Here is a 17,312-nt window from a genome sequence, read left to right as displayed (position 1 = left end):
TGAATACTCTCTTGCCCTTGGTCCTTCTTTCAAAGTGCATCACTTCACACTGATCAGGGTAAAAATCAATCTGCCACTGATCTGTCCATTTGAATATTCAGTCGAAATGCTCCTGTAACCTAAGACTTTCCTCATTAACCACCATTGGTCAATCTTCATGGCAATAGAAAGTTTAGTTATCATCCCCACCATTCTCTTCTATATCATTTACACAATGAACAATAACGCCATTCGCAAAGAAATTCCAGGATTGTGACCCAGCAACACTGAAGGAATGGTAATCTATTTCCACATCAAGATGGTGACGAGCTTGGAAGGGAACGTACAGAATGTGGCGTTCCCATGGATCTGCTGCCAGCAGTCACGGGCTTGGAATGTCTTTCTGTATTATATACAACTTAGAGCAAGTACCTACTGCTGCTGAGTGTTAGTGGTGGAGGGAGCGGATGTGATGGCAATGAAGTGGGCTGCTTTGTCCCTGGATGATGTCAAGCTTGAGTGTTGTTAGGGCTGTACCCATCCAGGCAAGTGGGGAGTAATCCATCACACTCCTGACTTGTGCCCAGGCTTTCGATGAACTACTTGATGCAGGATTCCTAGCATTTGACTTGTTATATAAACAGTAGCTACAAGAGCAAGTCCAGTTGAGTTTCTGGTCAATACTAACCGTCAGAATCTTGATCGTGGGTGATTCCCCTTCCATACTTTGCTGATGGCACAGTATAGGCTGATGTGAATTGTAATTGGCACAGAGATTTGTCATGTTTCTGCAGACAGGTGAAACCTGGGAAATCTTCCATATTGCTGGGGAGGAAAGAGAAATGCATTCATAAGACGATAGTTTTGGTAGTTAGAAAGTTCTGTACATTTCCTCGTTGAGCTAGAAAGTTCATTTTCAAATGTTTCGTCACCATACTAGGTCACATCGTGAGAGCCTACGGTGAAGCACTGGTGTGAGTGACCCGCTTTCTGTGCGTGTTTAGGTTTCCTTGGGCTGGTGATGTCATTTCATGTTCCTTTTCTCAGGGGTGGTAAATGGGGTCCAAATCAATGTGTTTGTTGATAGAGTTCCAGTTGGAATGCCATGCTTCTAGGAATTCACACGCATGTTTGGCTTGTCCTAGAATGGATATGTTGTCCCAAAGTGGTGCCCTTCCTCATCTGTATGTGAGGGTACTAGTGAGAGTGGGTCACGTCATTTTGTGGCTAGTTGATATTCATGTATCCTAGTGGCTAGTTTTCTGTCTGTTTGTCCAATGTCGTGTTTGTTACACAGTTCTTGCAAGATATTTTGTAATGACATTAGTTTTGACGATTGTCTGAATAGGGTCTTTCAAGTTCATTAGCTGCTGTTTTAGTAGGTTGGTGAGTTTGTGGGCTATGATGATGCCAAGAGGTCTGAGTAGTCTGGCAGAAATTTTTCTGAGAGGTCTTTGATGTAGGGGAGAGTGGCTAGGGTTTCAGGATGTGTTTTGTCTGCTTGTTTGGGTTTGTTGCCGAGAAATTGGAGGACTGTTCTCGTTGGGTACCTGTTCTTTTTGAATACACTGTATAGGTGATTTTTCTTACTCTGTGTAGTGGCTCGTTGAAATAGTTAGCAAGTGTCAGAAACACAATGCTGTGTTTTTAGTTCAGCTTTATTTTATTTTACCTTTTTGATACTGAACATTGTCAAGAAGCTCCCGATGCCAATTCTGTGAAATTTTGCTACCAACAAATTTGTACCTACAAAATCGCAAACAAAAGTATTAGCTATCCAGAATTTTTATCTTGACTTGATACAGGCAACAATATTCAGACATAGATGCCCAAGCAGTTGACATGAATTAATAAGGAACAGACAGCTTTTGATCATCTTATTCCAATTTCTATTAAACAGTCAACAACAGCTGCTGTCATAGGTTTGGCAATGTCGCTTCGTTTTATAGTTATTTATTCATTGGAACATGGGTAACACAATCAAGGACACATTTATTGTCCATTCCTAATTGCCCTTGAGGTCCTGGTGGTGATGCCCACATGGTAATTAAGGATTAAGTTCAGAGTTTTGACTCAGTGACAATAAAAGTTTGGAAATATAATTCCAGGTCATGATGGTGAGAGACATACCCCATTCTTCTTCGCCTTCAAAGTGATGGAGGCCATTTGAATCTTTTTTGAATCACTGTCTGTTTTAAGGTTCTGCACTTCATCAAGAGAGGGGGCTGGGGTAGAAGGGAAGAAAGGTTATTTTTCAGACAGGGAGAGTTGATGGTAATTATTTAAATTCTAGGCCATCACAGAATCCAGCCTTCCATTCACTGACTCAGTCTACACTTCCCACTGCCTCAGGAAGGCAACCAACATAATTGAAGGCCCCTCCTACCCTGATTATACACTCTGCCATTGGGTTGAATAAAGAACAGCTTTTTCCCTGTCAGACTTTTGAACAACCCTGTAGTTGTTAATTCTGATCTCGCTCTCACTGCACCTTCTCTCCAGCTGTAACACTGTATTCTGCACTCTGTTGTGCGACCCTGATGCACAATTAGCACACAAAACAACACTTCACTGGACCTTGGTACATGTGACAACAATAAATCAAACAAACACAATGACCCATACATATCAACATATATACTTACATGCAAAAATATTTTCTCAATCTGTGACTAGTTCCACTCTGCCAAGATGGCAGGCAGGAATAAAATCAAAATTGATTCAAATGTGTTGAAACAAATGCAACTTGTTTTGTGGGTCACTTCTTACATGATTGAAAATGCAACATCTTAGCTACGTGGATCCCCTCAAGTTCTGGGATTCTCCTTCAACCTCCGTCTCCTCGATTAGGACTCTCCTTAAATGCTGCCACTATGATCATAGTTGGCTCATCTCTTAAGCATGAATTTCATCTCATTACTTTTCAGATAGGATGTGGATGATTTGCACTTAATTGCCATTGCAAGGAGCTGAATGACACCTGAATGTCAGCTGTCCATTTCAAATTGATAACTAATATTTAAAAGTTCTTTTTCAAAACGGGATCCTCTTTTCCAAGTAAAAGCAAACTTCAACAGATGCTGGAAATCTGAAAAGAACAGAAAACGCTGATGAAAAACTCAGTTGGTCAGCATCTGTGGAGACAGAAAATTTCAAATTTGATTAGACTCTTCTTCAGATCATCTGAACAAGATATTTCAGACTCGAAACGTTAACATTGTTTCTCTCTCCACAGATACTGCAAGACCTGAATTTCTCTCATATTTTCTGTTTTCTTCTTTGTTATATCCTGCTGTTGCCCCCACCACCCACGCCCATAACTATGTCCAGCTTTTAAACCCTCCAGATTTCTCTGCCTCTTTTATTCAGGCCTCTTCTACACCAATGGTGGCCATCTATTCAGCTGCCTATATTACAACTTTTGAAATCCCTCCCTAAACCTATTCATTATATTACGACTCTCCTTAAATCCTGCCTCTTTGATCACCTATCCAAATATCTTGTGTGATTCAGTGAGGAGGTTGGTTTGCTGACAATCCTGAAGTCTTGGAACCTTGGCTTTCTTTCAAAGGTATATAAGCACAGTTTGGTCTTGATCGGGCTCACCTTTTTCTCAAACAGTATCATGTAAATACTTTGAGCATATACAAGACCCACAAGTTCATCCTCCTGTGTATTTGTGTGTTCTCCTTTTGCCTCCAAATGTATTCACTTTCAAATATGAATCATTGTGATATGATCTAAGGAATATTGCTGTCCAGCTGAAAGTATTGGTCAAACAGGCAGGTTTTAAGTAGTGCCATAAGAAACAGAAATAAAGTGCGCAAATAATTGGACTGCAGCCATTCAAACAAGCAGAACATTGACTGAGAATGCTGCTGAAAATCCAGGAGAAAGCTTTCATTTGTTGACATCGAAGAGTTTTCAATGTGGTTGACTCTTCTCTGCTCTATGGGCAACTACAGATGAGCAATAAATACCCATATCCCATGAACAAATACAATACAAAACATACTCAACGACACAAGATTCTCAGGTTTCAGATTAACTGCTTGGTGAGCTGTGAAGAATATAATTTTGAAATCTGTCATACAGAAGCAAACTAATACCAAGGTCTTACATCAGAATACTGCCTTCTGTAAAGCACTTTCAACAGCATGTCCAAGAATGACCAAGAATTATGACCCAAGGCACAGTGAAACAATTTGTGACAGAGGGAACTTTTGCAAAAGGAACAGGAAGAGTGGCTTCAGGGAAAGGTTCTGAAAACAGAGCATGATGATGGAAAGTGCAGCACAGAGATAAAACAGAGGAGGCTACACATAAGATAGAGAGGCTGACAGGAACAAGATCAGTCAGGGAACTGCAGTCAACGTCGTGGTGCTTGAATACAACTCATTAGTGGAGGATAAGATGCCAAGAAAGTGAAGGAGACCTAAGTAATATCATTGTCAACTAAGATTAAATCATTTTTCAAACTACAATAAATGGTCCAACGCATTAATATCATGTAGAGTGGAGGAAAAACTCACTCCAGAGTGAGACATATTGGTGAGTGCTTACAACTACAAGGAGCCATGTTGACACAAGAGTGACCAAACATCACGATGAGGATTAAGTTCTGTGAACAGAAACTTCCAACTTCAGACACTATTAACAATATATATACATGACCTTGACAAAAGGAAAACACAACATTGCAGCTGTCTTGGCTGAAGAAAGAAAGAACTGGGATGCTCAATAATGCTGTTTCTTCAATTACTGACCTGAGCAGGGAGGGTCATTCTTGATCGATGCCTCTCTAAGTCCTCAAATTTGAGATTTCACAAGCAATTCCAGAAAAATGCTCACACATTATCATCCCAGTCGGGTCACAAAGCACATTTGACTTTTTCCAAAATTACATGACAAATTTATCAAGCTTACTGAGTTTTGCCAGGACGACAGCGCCAGACCTCAATACAGCTTTGATTGAAAAATGGAACAAAGAACCGATTTCTGAAGGCAAGCACCCTTGACAGTTTCGCAGCATTTGACTGCTGTGATGTGACGAAGCACGAGTGAAACTCACAGCAACAGCAAATCAGTTGGAAAATTCTCAATTGGTTGGAGTCATACCTAGAACAACAGGTGGTTGTTCGTCAATCATCTCATTCCCAGGTCATCAATGCAAAAGCTCATCATCATAGTAAGACAAAATATTGCAGATACTGGAGATTTGAAACCAAAATCAAAATCAAAGGTGTTGGAGAAAGTCAGCAGGTCGGGCAGCATCTGTGAGGTTAATGTTTCAAGTTCAGTGACCCTTCAATTCCGTTAACTGTTTTTCTCTCCAGGAGGTGTTGCCAGACTGTTCAATTTCTCAAGCATTTTCTGCTTTTGTTCCAGAAGTCATCATGCTAGGCACAACCAGCTGCTCCAAAGACAACCTTACCTTGAACATAAATGACAGAAGTGGAGATGTTCAGTTCCATTTACTACAGTTCCTCAGATACTAAAGCAATCCCTGTTTACATGCATCAAGACCTGGACAACATTCAGGTGTAGTTTCATAATCAGCAATAAGCACCAAGAAACAATACCAGATCAAACTACAGACCCAGACTTACCACACAAACACATATCAGCTTTGGCAAGGCATGAATGACATAACGTGCTCCAAAGCGAAGTTGAGTGGAGTCACTGACAATGCAGCCCTCCCCAATAAACTCAATGCATTCCATGGTCACTGAAATGACGTTCCCCACCCCAACAGCCTCCGTTGCATCTGTACCCACAATCACTGCTCGACATCAGGTCAGCCTTGAGTGTGAACCCATGGAAAGTAACCGGCCCAGATAGAATCCCTGGCCATGCAGTCAGGGCCTGGGCCGGCCAACTGGAGGGAGTATGCACAGATATCTTCAACCTCCTTACGATGAGGGGTCCCAATCTGCTTCAAGATGTCCACTATCATCCTGGTGCCAAAGGAAAATCAGGCCTTAAAGACTACTGCCCGGTGGCTCTGACATTGAGCATTGTAAAGTGTTTTCAGGGGTGAGTAATGCTCACACCAGCTCCAGCCTCCCAGACTGCCTTGATCTACGACAATTTGTCTACAAAAGATGCCATCTCTCTGCCCCTATATTCATCCCTGGAACATTCTGGATAAGACGGACACCTACATTAGATGCCTACTTATTGACTTCAGCTCTGTCTTCAACACCATCATCCCAACAAAATTAATCTCCAAACTCCAAGACCTACGACTCTACTACCCCTCTGCAACTGAATCCTCGACTTCCTGACCCGCAGACCGCAATCAGTCAGGATAGGCAACAATACCTCTTCCACCATAATTCTGAACATCAGTGCCCTGCAAGGCTGCACAGATAATCCCCATGCACATTCACAACTGTGTGGTCAAATTCAGCCCCAACTCCACTTACAAATTTGATGTCACCACCGTAGTGGGTTAGATCTCAAACAACAATGAGACAGAGTTATAGGAAAGAGACAGACAGCTTAGTAACATGACATAACAACAATCTCTCCCTCATTGTCAGCAAAACAAAAGAGCTGCTCATTAACTTCAGGAAGCGGAGTGGAGGACACGCCCCTGTCCGTATCAGTGGGGTGGAGGTAGAGATGGTCGAGAGCTTCAAGTTCCTGAGGGTGAATATAATGAACAATCTGCCCTGGTCCATCCACATTGTTGCTGCAGTCAACAAAGTTAAGAGCACAATGACTCTTTACAATTTTGATAGAGGCACCATAGAAAGCATCCTGTGTGGATGAATCACAGCTTGGAATGTCAACTCCTCTGCCCAAGACAAGAAATGAGAGAGTTGTGAATACAACCCAGTCCATCATGAAAAGCAGCCTTCTGTCTACACATCCTGTTGCCTTGGGAAAGAAGCCAACATAATCAAAGGTTCCCCACCCCCACCGACCACTCTCTCCGCTGCCCCCCCCGGTTATACTCTATTCCATTGGGCAAAAGAATTTGAATTCACACACCAGATTTAAAAACAGCTTCTTCCCATAGTTATCAGATTTATGAACAGACCTCTCATATTAGAGTCTTTCTCTGCACCTTCTCTTTGACTATAACACTATTATCGCATTCTGTTCTATTACCCTGATGTACTTATGTCAGGTACGATTTGTCTGGTTAGCACACAATGCTTTGCACTGTATCTCTGTACATGATAATAATAAATTCATGTACCAAGATGAACGCAGCTCCAATACAGAAGCTCAACATCATTCAAGACAAAACAATGACACACATTTCATGAAGAATAAAATAGAGCACCACAAGTGTTTTATAAACAATGAATATATTTGATTTACTTTTCCCGTAAAGATGTGGGACCTTGTCTTTTCCAGAGTCATTTGTAGAAGGTGAGCAGCAGAGGCTTTGAGCTTGCAGTCTGGAAGACTTAGGCATTCTTTTTCATTCATTTATGACACGAGACCCTCCCAGGGCTAGGCCAGTGATTGCATTGGAGGTTGTGCTGGTGGGAAGCTACCTTCTTGGGACAGCAATATTGCTCCAAGTCAGAATGATCTGTAGCTTGGAAGGAAACATGCAAATGATACTATTTCAGTGCATTTGCTGCCCTTGTCCTTTTAGGTAGTGGAGGACTGAGTGCTTATGGAGAGGAAAGAAAGGTTTAGTCTCAGCAAATCCAAACTTGCCTCTTCAGAATACTATATCATGACTCACAGACTACTTATGACAAAAACATGAAACCACGTTTGAAGAAAGTGCAATTATAAAAGGTGCTAAATTGATTTAAATACTAGGTTAAAACCTAAGTTTTGTTTTGTGCTGCATTGGCCTTTTCCCACTTCTGATGATTGTAAAGTCTTACAGAGACTTTGCAGCACATAGACACACTATTCCAACTGATTATTCAATGTAAGGTATAGTTCCAATGCACTGGCAGTATTCCAGTATGTTGGAGTCAAAGCAGATCCAAGGGAAACAGGTCTCGAACAAGGAAGTCTTTGGTTGCAGACAAAAATGGAACAAAACCATACAAGCCCACACACTATGACTTATCCATGGAAGCTTGACAGCAAGATGGTGGGACTGTGGTTCCTGCAAAATCAGCTGCAGATAACTTAATGCCTTAGCAGAAAATTAGCAGGACCAATACCAGCACTTAGCAATACTTATGCTCAGTTACACAATTGCCAACTCATTGAAAGCCAGCAGGACCTCTACACACATGAAGAATCCATGTCAAACTGCAACCAGGCTGTCTGGAATTGGCTAAAAAGGGGTATTACAATGCAAAAATAACAGATGTTACAACAATGTACAGCAAATGAAACCCCAGAGGCTGTATATACCTATGCATGTGGCAAGGCATGTTCAGTATAGTTCAGAAGTGGAACATTGGCCCTTGGCTTTACAAGGAAAGGAAGATATACAAAAACAAAAAGTTATGTTTTTGAAACTTGAAAAATATACCAACTCAGCCTCAGGTAGAAGATTGCTGTGTCCACTACTGAATACAGTTTTGGAAGGATATCATGTCCTTCGAGATCAGAGAAGTGTCAGGGATGAGGACTTTTGTGAAGCGAAGAATTTGGAGAAGGTGGGTTTGATCTTCTTAAAATAAACTTGCATTTGCAGATACATTCTATTTTGTTCAAAAAGCATGCACTCTGGAGGCGTTCAGTCAGTGAGATATTTCATAAATTCCTACCTTGGAAACAGAACCAGTTTGACTCAAAGTTGGGATACAGACCCTAATCTCTCACTTTCAATGTATTGCCTGAGCTGAGATTAAATGTACTGATAAAACCTTACATTATCTTGGGGATGTGACTTGAAAGAAATTCTTTTACCCACAATAATCAATCAAAACTGCATCTCCATTCTAAGTGATTAAAGATAAATCTGGGTTTGTTCAATACATCACATCAGTTGTATGACACTTTGATCTTTTACTATGATTCCTTGCCCTACGATCCTACCCCACTAGCTACATGAAGGAGCAGCCCTCTGAAAGCTTATACTTTCAAATAAACATGTTGAACTATAACTTGGTATTGTGAGACTTTTTTTTAAAAACTAAAATAAAGATTAAGAGGATTTCAATTGTGTTCAAACCACAAATGGTTTTGGTAAGCACATAACGAAGAAATAATTCTAGCTGTGGACATATCAGGAACCAACAGGTGATTGACAACAAAGTCTTTCACATAGCAAGTTGCAATCTGGAATGTACTGCCTGAGAGTGAAAGAAAATAATTCAACAAATTCATAAGACATCAGTATAATTACTTTAAGGGAATATTCACAATGATGAGAAAAGAGCTGGGGACCAAAAAAGCGAAGAAAGGCACAACGGACTAACAGGCATCTTCTGACACAACATATTGCACAATTTCATGGATTTGGCATATGTACACTCCCCAAGGTAAATAAAATCTCCACCTACAGACATCCACTGTACCTTGGCTCTGGAAACTGTTGAACATGACTTTGGGTTTATATAGAAGCCTGACGCCAAAAAAAAGGCAGCTTTATCACCAAAGACCTAAGTTCAAATCCAGCCCAGACCAGAAGATCAGAAATAAAAACACATGGTGCTGATAGCATCTGTAAGGAACAGAGTTAATGTTCCTAGTCCAATTTACCTGCTCTTCAGAAATGAAACAGCTTTTAATATCTTGGCTGGAAGCATGTTGTTTGAATGAGGTTTGTCAACCCCAACTCCATATCAGTGAACATGGCAGGGGCACAGCCAAGCAAGAAGCTTGCTTTTTATTTCGCAGGAATTGTATTGATAATTGGTTCAGAAAAAAATATATTTTCTGCTGCCCTTCACCACTGGGTGGAACATTAATAGAGTAGAATAAACTTCAGTTTTTACAGTTATTGAACCTGCTCTTCTATAGTTTGAAATCTTGCCCTGTCCCCATACTGGTTTAATGATTAACTGCTCTTGGGTACAACTGCAATATTAAAAAGGCATCTGGATGGAAAAGGAAGGGCTTAGAAGGATACAGAACAAATGTTGACAAATGAGACTCGATCAGCTTATGATATCTGGTTGGCACGGGTGAGTTGGCCTGACAAGTCTGCTTTCATGTGTATAACTCTATAACAATGTCGTTCTTGTCCCATGGAAGCAGCAACTTTTGTTCAAGAGTTGCATATTTTCACGTGAAATGTAGTCAGTCACACACACACACACACACACACACACACACACACACACAGGGTCCCAGATTGTAAGTATTGTTAAAAAGCTTTTCGTTGCACTAACATTTATAGTCTACTGGAAATGGACAATAGCCAATAAAACATTTAAAATATTGCTTTTCACATAGGTTTCTTTAAAATAAAAATTTGGATGGCAAGTGTTTATTTAAATTTGGAAAAAAATACAATGTGAAGAGAATAAAACCATGTGCATACAAAATGGTCAACATGAATGCAGCCAGTTGATAGTTTAAGTTAGCCAAAAATGTAAACTCAGCTGAGAGAACACAGTACAAAAGGTAGCTGGAGTGCACGAAAGTTCGCAGCAGCCAGCACCACCTGCTGGCTTTAGTGTAAAACAATAACATTTCCATTGAAATTTAGTACAGATACCAGAATTCAAATACAGTCCAAAAATCTCCCTTAATCTCCTATGGACATCAACAGGGAGGAAAGAAAAAAAAAGACTTGAAGCTGGATCTAAACTTACGTGCCAAGTGGGAATTGGCACTCAATGCTCAAATATCCTTTAACCCAGAGAAAAGCAGATCTCTCTTTGCTGTACTTCCATTGAGTGAAACTGGTATGTTTCAACATTCCCAAGTACACATAAAACATCCAGCTTAGCTCACAGATTTCAAGGTTCAATTAGCTCAGGTGATCAGTCTTTGCTTTCAAAACCAGTGTGAAGTTTTTCAATGAAAGGTTTTATAGATACCTATGGCAGTACACTCCAAACTCTCAACTCCATACTGTCACATTTACATGGCAAAGACAAAAAAACAAGATTTATTCAAACATGTGAGCCAGTACAATTCCTTTTACTTAGTTTAAAAATAAGTCAATATTTAAACAAACATTGGTCTACAGAAATACAGAGCCACAGAATGTTTACGTAACATATAAGAGAACATTCAGCCCTAACACTCGCTGCACAAATAATTTTCCTGTTACCATTGTTCCTTGCACTAATCATCTTAAGTCAGTATGCTCCAATTTCCAGCCCTTCCAACAATGGGACCAGTTTGTCCCTACGGAGTCTGTCCAAACCCCTCAAATTTTGGTAACTTCCATCAAATTGCCTCTGAATTTTCTCTTCTCCAAGGATGCAAATGCCTTTATCGAATCTGTCCGTAAAAATAAAATCCAGAGACCATCACTCTCAAACAATTTTTCTGCTCCCTGACCAATACCTTCACATCCTTTTGAAAATGTGGTGCCCAGAATTATGCACAATACTCCCACTATGACAAAATGAGACATTTTATAAAATGTTCACCACAACATCCTTGCTTATGCATTCTAGGTATTCTCTCCATCTGCTCTTGGAATCCTATTAAAATAGTACATTTGATTTGGTCTCCTCATACTTTCAACTAAAAAATCATTTTACATTCCTCGACATGAAATTTCACCAACGCGTCCACCCTTTCCAGACTGACTGTGTCCTCCACATGTTTGTCACTATCCTCCCTGTTCATAATATTGCCATGTCTGAGCTGTAAACTTTAAAAGTGTTTCCCCACATTCATGTTAAAAATCATGAAAATATCTTTACGGAAAAATGGATAACCAAAAATATGGAAAAAACAGGAGAAAGTGAGAACTTAGTCAAAAAGAAAAATGTACAAGGCTTGGGAAACTGAAGACAGACAGGCCCTTGAAGAACTCAAACAAGCAATTGGGAGGGCAAAAAGGGTCATAAAACATCTTTGGCAAACTGGTTAAAGAAACGCCCAGAGCACTTTATACATATATAAGAAGCAAGAGCATAACTAGGGAAAAGGCAGGTCAACTCAAGGACAAAGGAGGGAATTTAGAAGAGAAAATCAGTGAGGTCCTTCATGAAAACTTTGCGTCAGTATTCAAAAGAAAAAGGATATGCTGGATGGTGAGTCAGGTGAAGGCTTGGTTAATATTTTCGGGCATGTCGAAGTAGAAAAGCTGGTAGTGTTGGGAGCTTGGCAGCTATTTAGGAAGACAAGTCCCCAGGACCTGATGGGATCTATCCCAAATGCTGAGGGAGGCAGGTGAGGAAATTGCTGAGGCCTGTGTGAAATCTTGGTATTCTCTTGAGTCACAGGAGGGGTTCGAGAGGACTGGGGAATAGCCAAAGCTGTACCTTTGTTTAATGGCAACAAATAATTTGGGAAATTATAGGCTGGTGAGTCTTACATCAGTGGTAGGGAAACTGGGAACATAGGATGATTAAAAAGGGGGTTCATTTAAAGATGATGAAATGCAATTGCCTGGAATGCGTTGCTAGAGGTGGAGGTGGTAGACACAGTAGCAATATTTAAAAGGCATCTTGCCAGATATATGAATACACAGGAAAGAAGGGGATATGGACCTCGTTTAGGCAAAAGATTTTTACAGAGGAATCACTATTATCTGAATATTAGATTATCTGAGGATGATTTCAAGGTTCCACAAAAACGTTTCAAAGAGGTAAGTGTATTCTATTTACCCGTACTGAAGATGGGCCAACGGGCTGAGAACTGGCAGATCGAGCTTAATTCAGATAAATGCGAGGTACTGCATTTTGGGAAAGCAAATCTTAGCAGAACTTGTACACTTAATGGTAAGATCCTAGGGAGTGCTGCTGAACAAAGACCTTGGAGTGCACATTCATAGCTCCTTGAAAGTGGAGTCTCAGGTAGATAGGATAGTGAAGGCGGTGTTTGGTATGCTTTCTTTTATTGGTCAGGGTATTGAGTACAGGAGTTGGGAGGTCATGTTGCGGCTGTACAGGGCATTGGTTAGGCCACTGTTGGAATATTGCATGCAATTCTGGTCTCCTTCCTATCGGAAAGATGTTGTGAAACTTGAAAGGGTTCAGAAAAGATTTACAAGGATGTTGCCAGGGTTGGAGGATTTGAGCTATAGGGACAGGCTGAACAGGCTGGGGCTGTTTTCCCTGGAGTGTTGGAGGCTGAGGGGTGACCTTATAGAGGTTTACAAAATTATGAAGGGCATGAACAGGATAAATAGACAAAGTCTCTTCCCTGTGATGAGGGAGTCCAGAACTAGAGGGCATAGGTTTAGGATGAGGGGGGAAAGATATAAGAGACCTAAGGGGCAACTTTTTCCACACAGAGAGTGGTACGTGTGTGGAATGAGCTGCCAGGGAAGTGGTGGAGGCTGGTACAGTTGCAACATTTAAGAGGCATTTGGATGGGTAGATGAATAGGAAGGGTTTGGAGGGATATGGGCCGGGTGCTGGCAGGTGGGACTAGAGACTGGGTCGGGATATCTGGTCAGCATGGACGGGTTGGACCGAAGGGTCTCTTTCCATGCTGTACATCTTTATGACTCATGTGAAAACGCTGGCACTCAAAGAAACTCAAGCAACTGGATATTTTTACAGTAAGGATTGTTACACAGCCCTTTGTAAAAGTAAGGGTTTTACAGTATTCCTGACTCTTTAACCGGGCCGTTCATTAAAAAAAGGCAAGAACAAAGGCACGCGTGAGGTGGGGCTTACGCCCTTCTATCGTGAGACTGAGTTTCCAGAAACTGATCCTGGAAATGGCCTTGTTGTCGTAGTATCGGTTCAGGATTTTGTTTAATGCTGGGATTTTATGCTAAGGGTTGAGCTCTTCTCATTTTAACCTGTAATTTGCAGACCGCGAAGATTAGTTTGTTTAAATGGCAGACTCAAACTATAGGTTTAAACAAACTCTCTGCTAGAGCACAGCGTTAGATCAGTATGGCTTCCCTGTTAAAGCTAAAATCGATTATCCAAGTAATCAACTACCTTAATGAAACAGTGCCTGGCCATCATCTTGTTTGGATAATCAAAGTTCCTCTGTGGTTTAGAAAGACATGGTGGGGCAAAGGGCCTGTTCCTGGGCTGTACACTTCTTTGTTCTAACTCCACTTATTCTATCATCCAATCTGAAAATCAATTGCTCACCAACTAATTTTCTTTTTGTCACAGTCAACTTTGCTTCCATACTCCTGCTGGCCCTCAATGATGTTGACAAGCCTTGTAACATTTACCTCAAGCAACTGCAATTCCCTCGTCATCTGCTATTTAACCAAATAAACTAAAGCAAGTTAGTCAACTTAGGGAATTAATAACTGTTTTCATGATTGTTCGCAAAGGACTTTTAACAGTACACAAAGTTATGTACTGTAATACTCTTGAATAATGCACGTGAGGCTGGCAACCCTTGATCTGGAAGTAGCATTAACAGGAAGTTAAGACCCGAAACCACATGGCTACCTTAGACACAAAGGAGATCCACAAAGAGCAGGAGAGGAAGAACAGGGAAGGCCCATTTACAAACAGCTATGTTAAAAGGAACCTAAAACTGAAGACAAGAACAGAAACACTGAATTAGACAATGACAACTATGCTTCAGTGTTGGCAGAGCCAGTTCGTCAGCCCTTGTAATGTTGTTTATTAATAGAGTGAGGTAAGGGAATCTCTGTACCTAGCTAACGGCATTGTGCACTAGTATGCTTTTCAGGTAACTGTCATGTTCAGGGATCTTCAAGTGGAGCTATTACTGCCCTGTGACTAAATCAATTCAGCAGGAATGGTGAGAGATGGAATATTCAAAAGGTTTTTTGGGGAAAACCGATAGATGACATCTGGTGCTATATTTGTGCAGGGAATAGGATTCCTATGAATACTTGATTAATTTACATAGATTATGATATATGTTATCTTAAAAACTGGAATGTTTTTGACCATTCTTTATTTGAGGATTGTTTTGTTACTTCCATCTACGTTTCCCAATCGGGATTGGAATTCCAGCACCTTTTCTCTTGCTAAGTGCAAATCCAAAGGACTCAGTTAGTAATTCAGTAACAATCTCTGTCTTTACACTAAAATCTACTTATTGATTCCTAATTTGCCTCACTTCTTACGCTACCCTTTCAGAACAAATACACAGCAAGTTCAGGCTGTAAAATGCAATTTAGAATGCAGCCAAAGAATTAAATGCCAGCAGAGTGCAGTAGGGAAGATATCTTAAGGATGTTGCCCTTCCTAGGTCAAAAGTCATGTGATGATGGTGATCTTGACTCAGTAATGCACTTCGCAAATCTCTTCCAACAAACAATTAAATATTATTACTCTCAAACAGATTTAATTCACTTGTGGAACACACCCAGGTTTTGTTTGTTCTATGATACAACATTCCTGCCCATGGGAAATAGCACAATTACTGAACTGCATTAAATCTGTAACTCAAACTAGTTTGTGGGACACATGCTCAACTGAAAGTTTGTGAATATTTCTTATGCAAATTCAATGCTAAATGGCACACACTTACCTTGTCCGCTTCCCTGACACTTGCTTGTATGGGATTTGTGATATTAATTTCAATAATGGTCTACCACAGTTCTCTGTCACACCACACCATGATGGATATCTTTTCTCCTAAAATCAAACAAAACAGCTAAGAAAACTGGAGGGAAAAAAAAGGATATGCAAAATGGTTTTAGCCTTGATTTTTGTGGACGCAACGTGATCATTTTTATTGTCGTCATTTAGTGTAACTTAAGAAAAGCTGCTGGATAAATTTAGGAAGTTTCATTTGGGTGACATGCTGATATGCAGATCTGTAGAAATTTCAGAACAGAATGGAAGATAGACTTGAATGTTGATTCTAATTAATCTTGGGGTGAAAACAAAACAGATTTGGCAGTTGAGTTTTGGTGGTCCAATTGCTAGCAAAGACCCAGAAAGGATGTTCTTCCAACCTACTGTAATCTTCTCCTATTTATAAACTGAAGTTTAATAGAAATACACAAAAACTCCAATTTCTTTTTAGTTTTAATATTGCATCTCAGGTTGTTACATTTAGGCTTAATGCAAGAACCATAAGACCGTAAGATATAGCAGAGTTAGGCAATTTAGCCCATTGTGTCTCTGCTCTGCCATTCGATCCCTTTCTCAACCCCACTTCTTCTGCCCTCTCCCTGTAACACTTGATTCAATCCCCTTACCAATCAAGAACCCCTCTGTCTTAAATACAATGACCTGGTCTCCAGTCTTGTACAGCAATGAGTTCCACCTCCCACTGACTCCCCTAACCTCAGGCTGTGCCCTCAGGTTCACAGCCTCACCTGCTGGAAACATCATCTCCACATTCACACTATCTAGGCCTCTCAGTATTCACTAAGTTTCAGTAAGATTTCTGTTATCCTTCAAAACTCTATTGAGGACAGACCAGGAATCCTCAACTTCTCTTCACTATGTCATGCCCTTCACTCCCAGGATCAGTCTCATAAACATCCTCTGGACCCCCGCCAAGGCTAGAACATTCTTCCTTAGATATGGGGCCCAAAACTGCTCATAATATACCAAGCACGGTCTGATCAGAGGCTTATACAGCCTCTTACAGCCTCTGCTTTTGCAAAATAGCCTACGCCTCTAATCTTTCTGCCCAAGTGCATAACTCTCACTTCCCCACACTGTAATCCATCTTTGTCCACTCTCCCAGCCTGAAGTCCTTCTGCAGTATCACTGTCTCAACAACAACAATCCCTGTCTTTTTGTTTAAATAATTGCTAAAGATGACGCAAACTGTTATTGACCTGGAGCTCAACATTTACAATTTATTGATCTCAATCAAAATTTCTAAGTTGCAAAGATTGTCTGGATTCAAACAGGGAGTAACTGAGCAGTGGTCCAAGAGATGGAGGCCAGGATTTAGGCTTTATGTTGCAGACGTGCTCCAGATCCACTTGTGGCCAAGAAATGATGGGAAAAATCTGGCAGTGTCCACTTAGCACTTCATGAGAAAAGAAAATCAAGTGTCAAGTTCAGACATTTCAAAGGGGCATGAATAGACCAATCAGCCCATGAATCTATTCTTAAATAGAATGACATTATGACTTGTCTATATCTTAATTCTGCGCTCCAATCTTGACTGCATATTCTTACAGCCCATAGAAGGAAAGTTGAGCATGGTGGAAGGAGGTCAGACAGGATAGTGAGGCAGCATGATGAGAGGAAATGGAAGGGGGCAGCAAGAGAGAACAGGGAAGGCAAAACAGGGAAAGAGAAAGATGCAAGAGGTGACCATTCTTTCAGGAAAGATAACAGACACGCCATATACTGTGTGTTTAGATGAATGAGACATGATACAACAAAAACAATTGAGGTATA

The sequence above is a fragment of the Chiloscyllium punctatum genome, chromosome 32 (assembly GCF_047496795.1).
Source record: "Chiloscyllium punctatum isolate Juve2018m chromosome 32, sChiPun1.3, whole genome shotgun sequence".
NCBI classification, from domain to species: domain Eukaryota; kingdom Metazoa; phylum Chordata; class Chondrichthyes; order Orectolobiformes; family Hemiscylliidae; genus Chiloscyllium; species Chiloscyllium punctatum.
Note: the sequence above shows the minus strand (reverse complement) of the source record.